This window comes from Phoca vitulina, unplaced genomic scaffold, assembly GCF_004348235.1.
Source record: "Phoca vitulina isolate PV1807 unplaced genomic scaffold, GSC_HSeal_1.0 scaffold35, whole genome shotgun sequence".
In the NCBI taxonomy this organism is placed as follows: Eukaryota; Metazoa; Chordata; class Mammalia; order Carnivora; family Phocidae; genus Phoca; species Phoca vitulina.
In genome coordinates, this window is record NW_022589738.1 from 17,380 (window position 1) to 27,306 (window position 9,927).

Below are 9,927 nucleotides of genomic sequence, written 5' to 3' on the forward strand. Positions count from 1 at the left end.
ATCTTAAATTTTAATGTTCAGAATATGAATAAAAGGATTGTTTGGTTTGATATATGCAGGCACATGATTTCTTAGAAATTATTTTGGAAAATAATTTTTGAGCAGGACTTTTTCTTAGGTTCACTGGCATAAATAAATCAAATGTTTAAAAATTTATATTTTTTGTTATTTTAACATCCCTTTTGAATTTAACATTTTCCCAGTTAGGACAATAAATTATATGGTCTCCCTGCCCATAAACATTTCTTATCCATTTCTGAGTGATATATGCTCCTTTATTAGCTCAGTCACTCTCCTTTTATGATATCTTTTAACATTTCAAATAATAAGGTAAATCATCAAATACTTTATATATAAACTAGTAAAAGAAGAAGAAGATGAAATCTTTGCTACAACTAGTCATGAAATTGTATATAGTATTGATTTAAGCTTGTTTCGTTACACAGTTTATTTTCCCTTTACCTTCAGATAAAACCTCAGTTAGTCACAATAATTTGCTTGGTAGCATAATTCAAAACTTCTGAGGTTTCTGAGCCTGGTGGTCCTGCTTGTATTCACTTGATGTCTTGTGCTATTGATTTTTACCATCACACAGAACAATGCAAGGCACCTTTGTGTCCTTGATTTTATCAGGTAGGTAACTGTCCCAGTATCAGTGAGGGATGCAGTCTGTGCCTTTACAGCTAATTCTTACCCCACTCCTGGAAGTGAAGTTGCAGTCCTATGCAATCTCTGCTCCTTTCTTCCATCTTGGATAATCCCTTAGCCTTGACTCCACCAATTTCTAGCTACCTTCACTTTACCATATGTTTGTGCCAATATTTTTTCCAGCTTGGGTCATAGTTAATGCCTCTTGGATTATGGGAGTTAAGAGCAATTTTAGTTATTTAAAATAAGCTGACGTGCCAAACACATTTGTTTTCCTACTTTGTAAATTTTGAAAAACTGTGTTCAGTTTTAAATTAGAGGTAGACATATTAACAAATTTATAAAATTTAGTTTTGGGAAAGAACTTATTTATATATTCCATAATACAATTTATTACTTGATTTTTGTCTTACATGAATTTCCCAGGGAAAATCATTTTTATTCTTTATTTGTTTATATTATTTATATTAACCTATCAAAAAGCTGTTTTTTTTTAATCTGTAACTAAAAGAATTGCATCTTAAAATAAACAAAGTTCCAATATTACAAAATAGGAGTTTTGCTAATAAAAACTCATCACAATGTAATGGCTCTTTTAGGAAATAATGGCAAACTGTTTTTCGTAATTTCAATTGTAGTTCGGAGGAATTTTACAATCTTCTTAATTGAGCATATTAAAAGAAAAAATCCATCATTGTCTAGCAGCCTTGTAATCTCTATGATAAGCATCATTTCAAGAAAAGACTAAAACTTTGTGAGGTTTTTTTTTTTTTGAAATTATTTTCTCCTTGCCTTACAGTACATTCAAGGTTTTTTTAATTTTTCTTTTCATTTATAAAGCAACAACAAAACAATACCCACAGCAGTAAACAACGAAAGACTGAACTTGAAAGAACAACGTGTTCTTCTGTTAAGTTTGCTAGCTTGATCTTGTCACTACAATAACCTCTTAAATTTATTTAGTGCTTTATGGTTTATACTTTCACATGCTGTAATCTTACATTTGATCCTCAACTCTGAGATATCTACTGTGGGTAATTTTTTTTTTTTTTTTTTTAAAGATTTTATTTATTTATTTGACAGAGACACAGCGAGAAAGGGAACAGAAGCAGGGGGAGTGGGAGAGGGAGAAGCAGGCTCCCCACGGAGCAGGGAGCCCGATGTGGGGCTCGATCCCAGGACCCTGGGATCATGACCTGAGCCGAAGGCAGATGCTTAACGACTGAGCCACCCAGGCGCCCCTCTACTGTGGGTAATTTTTTATGACATAGAGATGTGCTGGCTTACATATAATTTTTCCAGCTCTCCCCAAGACCAGTGATATACATAGCTAAGATTATTGACTGTGTCCCTGAATTAACCCTGAGAAATATTAAACCTATCAGCTTAATCTCATTAGCATCATGGTTGACCACCAACCAATGTTACCCAATTTGTTTAATGCTGTTGTTGCAAAAAATGTTACAAAAACACCACTGAGCTGAATGAATGTGTAACTTAGCAATCACAGTCACAGAATTCAATTACCACAATTAAAATGCTTTAAACTAAATTAAAGGGTTTTGCTATATTTATGCTACAATCCTCAACAGAAAAATAAAGGGATTTTCAAAGAGAACTAGAAGGACATGAACTCTCTAGAGAACCACAATACAATGAAAGATTTATTACTTTGTGTCATTGGGTAAAATAATTTGAAGATAGTACTCCGTTTTATGGCTTGGAATGGAGATTGTCCATTCTAGGTTATGTTTTTATGGCTTATGTTGGCCATGATTACTGTCATTTTCAGTTTTGGTGTGCCCTGGTATAGAATCTATTTAAAAATTCAAAGTTTTTTACACGTTTCATGTAGAGCTTTGGCTTTAGCATTTTTAGGGGTTTTAGGATTGGATCTACATGGCTTGTGTGAATATATAATACAATCAAAATAATTTTTGGCTGAACGCAAGGTAATCAATACATTTTGGTTAAAATCATGGTAAAAAATATTAATTAGTCCTGAGTATTTTGTCTATTGGTAATTTTGGTGTAGCCTGGGGCCATTTTGTAACCCTTAATATTTTACAGATATATTGTATTTTGTAGAATTTTTCAGGTTTTTTTGTACTACCTATTTCCTTTCACTATAATTCATGGTCTGTTACTCCAGCTTTGTCCTGTCATGGGCAACATAAGAGAATCAATTGAAATAATCAATTGAAATGAAGCATCTTACAACTGCATAGATAAATGTACTTTGCATGTTTCTGTTTTCATAGTATTAATATCTCTGTATATGAGGCTGAAATAAGTGTTGTTTTTAGGTCAAAATGATTGGATAGCAGTAGTGTCATAGAGTTTAAACTAATATATATATGTAATATCTATATACATCTGTACAATTTGGAAATATATACATCCAGATGTTGGCAATGGTTACCTTTGAAAAGATTAGATGATAGTAATATTTGGTTTCCTTTTCTATGTCTGTATGTTTTATTTTATTTTATTATTTTATTTATTTATTAGACAGGGAGAGAGAGAACACAAATAGGCAGAGGGAGAGGGAGAAGCAGGCTCCCCGCTGAGCAGGGAGCCCAATGCGGGGCTCGATCTCAGAACCCTGGGATCATGACCTGAGCCAAAGGCAGATGCTTAACCAACTGAGCCATCCAGGTGCCCCTGTATGTTTTATTTTTGAAGAATGAGCAGCCCTTGGGACGCCTGAGTGGCTCATACGGTTAGGTGTCTGCTTTCAGCTCAGATCATGATCCTGGGGTCCTGGGATCGAGAGCCCTCTTGGGCTCCCTGCTCAGCCAGGATTCTGCTTCTCCCTCCCCCTCTGCCCCTCCTCCCACTTGTTCTCTCAATCTCTCTCTCTCTCTCAAATAAACAAATAAAATCTATTTTTTTTAAGATTTTTATTTATTTATTTGATAGAGAAACAGCGAGAGAGGGAACACAAGCAGGGGGAGTGGGAGAGGGAGAAGCAGGCTTTCCGCGGAGCAGGGAGCCCGACGCAGGGCTCCATTCCAGGACCCTGGGATCATGACCTGAGCCGAAGGCAGACACTTAATGACTGAGCCACCCAGGTGCCCCATAAATAAATAAAATCTTTTAAAAAAATGAGCGGCCCTTGATTTGTAATATGGACAATAATATTGAACAACACTGTACAACAAGATGTGTGATTCTAGACAAGAATGTGACTTGAGATAAATGTTTTTAAATCTCCCACCTGAATTGATGACTCCAAAAAATGATTACTTTTTTTAACTTTGATTTCTAGATATCTGAGAAAGGAAATCCAAAGCTAATCTCTTATTTTCCCCAACCTCATCAACCCCATCCCCACTGAATTTTCTCTTTGTGGCCTTCCCTTTCTCAGTAAAATGTAATTCCATTTTTAATTTCCTTAGGCCTAAAACCATTGTGTTTATCTTGAAATCCTTCCTTTCTCTCACTCCCCACATTCAATCTAATAGAAAATACCACCATCTCCACCTCTATCACCCTGGTTCATGACTTCATCAAATCTTACCAGGGTTTATTGCAAATTGTCTCCTAACTGGTCTCCTTGCTTCAATTCCTGGTAATTAGGGTCATCCTTTTAAAATATCAGTCGCAGTATGTCACCTCTCTTCTCAAAACCTTTAAGAGCTTCTCATTTAATTAAAATAAAATCTATATTCCTTACTGTAATCTGCATGGTCCCTGGTGATCTGTACCTGGCTACCTCTGACCTCATTTTCTTCCCCCCCCCCCCCAATGCTTCCTTACCCTCTCCAGTTACACCAGCCTCCTCTGTTTCCCTCAGTTGACTGCAATTGCTATATTGGAACACTGTTTCCTCATGTAGCAATATGGCTTCCTCAATCACTTCATTCATGTCTTTGTCCAAATGTTGCAACATCAGAGGGCTTCCTTGACCATTCTGTCTAAAATAGCCAGATAGATGGATAGCTAGATACACATATAGATGGATGTAACTATAGATATAGATACAATGATATGTCTTTCTCCACACATTGCTATCATTAGATGACGAATTTTGCAAGCAAAGTCTCTGGTTTTTGTCTCTGTTGACTATTGTTGCCGTTATGCTTAAGACAGCTCTTGACACATAACAGCGTGAAAGAAAAAGTTGAGTGAATGAATGAGTACAATCACTATGTAGTATGTGGCTGGGCAGGGTGGGGAGGTAGTGGGTAGCGGAAGTTTTTAAAAGAACAGAACCACCACAGTCCACCACTAGTTCGTTTTTCCATTCAGCTCATTTAGAATTACGGGAGCAATAAGTGCTTGAAATCACTTTAGAAGCTAGAATGACAATTAGCTACTGCGAAAGAATTGGCTTGTTATAGATACGCTAATCCTTTCTGTGTTCCTTAATTTAGAGTCATCCTGTTGAAAGATGATTAGCATCTGAGTTGCCATAGTGGCAAAGGAATCAAAATGAGAAGGTGAGTGGAGGAGGCTGAGAAAGAATTTGTGGAAGCTGATAACAGATCAGGTGTGGAGGGTGAAGGAAAGAGGGGAAAGTAGCTGTACTTTCTAGCCTGGGAAATTGGGACAATAAGGATAAAATTCTGCCATTAGCCTCATTCGGGAACTCCTACTTCTCCTTTACCAGCAGTGTTCCCTTGGTATCACAACTAGCAGTTCTCCTGACAAATTTGCCTTATCTGGAAGAAATAACACCAACATTGTAAAACCACAGTAGTAACTGTGCTGGTCGAGATGACTAACATAAGATGGGGACAAGGGAACAAAAAACTTCAAATAAATCAATGCTTTTAAAGATAAAGCAATATCTCAAGAATGAATATAATGGCATTTAAAACTGCTGAGTACTTTCTTTCACTGGGAGCCTTTGTTCAAACAAGTACTGCCACCTTTCAGCTGGCATTTCCTCCCTTTTGGATCTACTAAGATAATTAGTCATTTTTGTGCCAAACAGACCTCCATGCTGTGTCATGAAATAAAACATTGATGGAGACCTATGACCTTGAACTAGTCTGTTTAACTTCTGAAGGTGATGATTTCAGATTTATATTACTGATCACAAATTTAACCTAAGTCTTCCTGTATCACTAAATAATATATTCACGTGCAGCAATGAGGGAGTTGCATATAGACCAGTGGTTCTCAAACTTTATCCATCATCAGATTCACTTTGGGGGTTTATTAAAATACAGGTGACTGGGCCCTAGCTCCAAAGATTCTGATTCAGTAAGTCTGGAAGAGGGCTTGCTAATTTGCATTTCGAACAAGTTCCTGAATGACGGTGATGCTACTGATCTGAAGACCACACTTTGAGAGTCACTGTCATAGAATAGTGTTTCTCTCTTCCCGGAGAAAGTGTTCTTCAAAATATTGCATTTTAAATCCAGATATAGAGTAATAGCTATGAGACTGGGATATTCCTTCATCCTTGTCATTGCCAGTAGGGCAATTTCACACTCCTCTGAACCTCTAAGAGATGTAATCCTTGGGTGAAGTGTTAATTAACCAAATCACTAGTGAAACAGAGAAAATAGGGAAAGGAGAAACAAAGAAATGCAGTTTCTAGGTCTGTGTCCTGGAAATGTAGTTCTGGCTTTTATGAAAGGAATATTTTTAGACTCCCCACTAAACTCTTATTTTCCACATCTATTGTTATTCACTAAGATGGTCAGGTCTGGCCTGATTCTTTAACCTTAGGGGAGTCAGGGAAGAGGACAGAAGAACTGTCTGCAGGCAATTTCTCCAAATGTTTATGTAAATCACGAGCTGTTTGCCCTTATATTTAAGTATCATTTCAAATTTAACTTTTTTCTAATACCAAGGGCTTTTTTAAAAAATACGTATTTTTATAGGGAAACACATCTCAAAATCTGAGACCTCTTTCTGTAATTTACCAGTCCATCATATGATATGAAAGATTGTTCCGGCCTGAGATACTTTTTCCATGCTAAGTGCTTTACACTACAATAATATTTTCACATCAACCTATTAAGGATTATTTTCCGCTAAAATAGTTTCTGTAATATATTTGTGAACACCATCTCTGCAAGCAAAACCAAACCAAAAAAGTCCTCTTCTCCAAAGAAGTTTTTTGATGATGAAACTTTCAAGAGTCGTTTGTCAATGACAAGAACAGTGCCTGGAACACAGCAGGTGTTTTATATCCTTGCCTGGTGATTGGCTGCATGTTTCAAATGAGTCCATAGTACATGAACCACTGTTGATCTAACTCTCACGCATTTTGGCTTCCCAGAAGAACTGAGTGAATTAATACAAAGTTTGAATTTGGAAAATGGCTACATGAAATGGTCAGGCAATTGGTGAGCATAACTGCAGAGGATGAATTTCAGTGGTATACGTGATCATCATAAAAGTGGAAACAGAATATAAGATGGATTTCTACTCACAAAAATATATTGATCAACATCCTTGATAATATTTCTTTTTTTCTTTTTTATTTAAATTAATTAACATATAATGTATTATTGGTTTTAGAGGTACAGGTCTGTGATTCACCAGTCTTATGTAATACCTAGGGCTGATTACATCACATACCCTCCCCAATGTCCATCCCCCAGTTACCCCATCCCTCCAACCCCCTCCCCTCCAGCAACCCTCAGTTTGTTTCCTATGATTAAGAGTCTCTTATGGTTTGTCTCCCTCTTTGTTTTCATCTTGTTTCATTTTTTCCTCTCTTCCCCTATGATCCTCTGCCTTGTTTCTTAAATTCCACATATCAGTGAGATCATATGATAATTGTCTTTCTCTGATTGACTTATTTTGCTTAGCATAATACCCTCTAGTTCCATCCACATTATTCCAAATGGCAAGATTTCAATTTTTTGATGGTTGTGTAACATTCCATTGTGTATGTATGTGTGTGTGTGTGTGTGAGTGTGTGTATATATATATATATATATATATATATATATATCACTTTTTTTTTATATATTTATAATATATATACATGAAAGTATATATATATATATATATATATATATATATATATATATAACATCTTTATACATTTATCTGTCAGTGGACATCTGGGCTCTTTTCACAGTTTGGCTATTGTGGACATTGCTGCTATAAACATTGGGGTGCATGTGCCCATTCGGATCACTACATTTGTATCTTTGGGGTAAATAACCAAGAGTACAATTGCTGGGTCGTAGGGTAGCTCTATTTTCAACTTTTTTTTTTTTTTTTTTTTTAAGATTTTTATTTATTTGACAGGGAGAGAGACAGCGAGAGAGGGAACACAAGCAGGGGGAGTGGGAAAGGGAGAAGCAGGCTTCCCGCTGAGCAGGGATCCTGATGCGGGGCTCGATCCCAGGACCCTGGGATCATGACCCGAGCGGAAGGCAGATGCTTAACGACTGAGCCACCCAGGCGCCCCTATTTTCAACTTTTTGAGGAACCTGCACCAGCTTGCATTCCCACCAACAGTGTAGGAGGGTCCCCCTTTCTCTGCATCCTTGCCAACATTTGGTGTTTCCTGAGTTGTTCATTTTAGCCATTCTGACTGCTGTGGGGTAGTATCTCATTGTGGTTTTGATTTGTATTTCCCTGACACCAAGTGATGTGGAGCATTTTTGTGTGTGTGTGTTGGCCATTTGTATGTCTTCTTTGCAGAAATGTCTGTTCATGTCTTCTGCCCATTTCTTGATTGGATTATTTGTTCTTTGGATGTTGAGTTTGATAAGTTCTTTATAGATCTTGGATACCAGCTCTTTATCTGATACGACATTTGCAGATATCTTTTCCCATTCTGTCTGTTGTCTTTTGGTTTTGTAGATTGTTTCCTTTGCTGTGCAAAAGGGTTTTATCTTGATGAAGTCCCAGTAGTTCATTTTTGCTCTTGCTTCCCTTGCCTTTGGAAACGTGTCTAGCAAGAAGTTGCTGCAGATGAGGTTGAAGAGGTTGCTGCCTGTGTTCTCCTCTAGGATTTTGATGGATTCTTGTCTCACATTGAGATCTTTCAACCATTTTGAGTCTATTTTTGTATATGGTGTAAGGAAATGCTCCAGTTTCATTCTTCTGCATGTGGCTGTCCAATTTTCCCAACACCATTTGTTGTACAGACTATCTTTTTCCCATTGGATATTCTTTCCTGCTTTGTCAAAGATTAGTTGACCATAGAATTGAGGGTCCATTTCTGGGTTCTCTATTCTGTTCCATTGATCTGTGTGTCTGTTTTTGTGCCAGTACCATACTGTCTTGATGATGACAGCTTTGTAATAGAGCTTGAAGTCCGGGATTGTGATTCCACCAGTTTTGGTTTTCTTTTTCAACATTCCTCTGGCTATTTGGAGTCTTTTCTGGTCAGTTTTATGACCTGTTCCTGAGAAGGGCAAGAGGTGACGTCAGAGTTACCTTCCTGCCTGGGCCAAAACTTGTATGGTTCCCCATACAAATTTTAGGATTAAGTTGATGGTATTTTGATAGGGATTGCATTGAATGTATAGATTGCTCTAGGTAGCATAGACATTTTAACAATATTTGTTCTTCGAATCCATGAGCATGAAATGTTTTTCTATTTCTTAGTGTCTTCCTCAATTTCTTTCATGAGTATTTTATAGTTTTCTGAGTACAGATCCTTTGCCTTGTTGGTTAGGTTTTTTCCTAGGTATCTTATGGTTTTGGGTGCAATTGTAAATGGGATCGACTCCTTAATTTCTCTTTCTTCTGTCTCGTTGTTGGTGTATAGGAATGCCACTGATTTCTGTGCATTGATTTTATATCCTGCCACTTTACTGAATTCCTGCATGAGTTCTAGCAATTTTGGGGTAGAGTCTTTTGGGTTTTCCACATAAAGTGTCATGTCATCAGCAAAGAGTGAGAGTTTGACTTCTTTGCTGATTTGGATGCCTTTTATTTCTTTTTGTTGTCTGATTGCTGAGGCTAGTACTTCTAGTACTATGTTGAATAGCAGTGGTGATGATGGACACATCTGCCGTGTTCCTGACCTGAGGGGAAAAGCTCTCAGTTTTTCCCCATTGAGAATGATATTTGCTGTGGGTTTTTCACAGATGGCTTTTATGAGATTGAGGTATGTTTCCTCTATCCTTACACTCTGAAGAGTTTTAATCAAGAAAGGATGCTGTACTTTGTCAAATTTTTTTCCTGCATCTTTTGAGAGGATTGTATGGTTCTTGTCCTTTCTTTTATTAATGTAGTGTATCACACTGATTTGCACATGTTGAACCAACATTGCAGCCCAGGGATAAATCCCACTTGGTCGTGGTGAATAATCCTTTTAATGTACTGTTGGATCCTATTGGCTAGTAT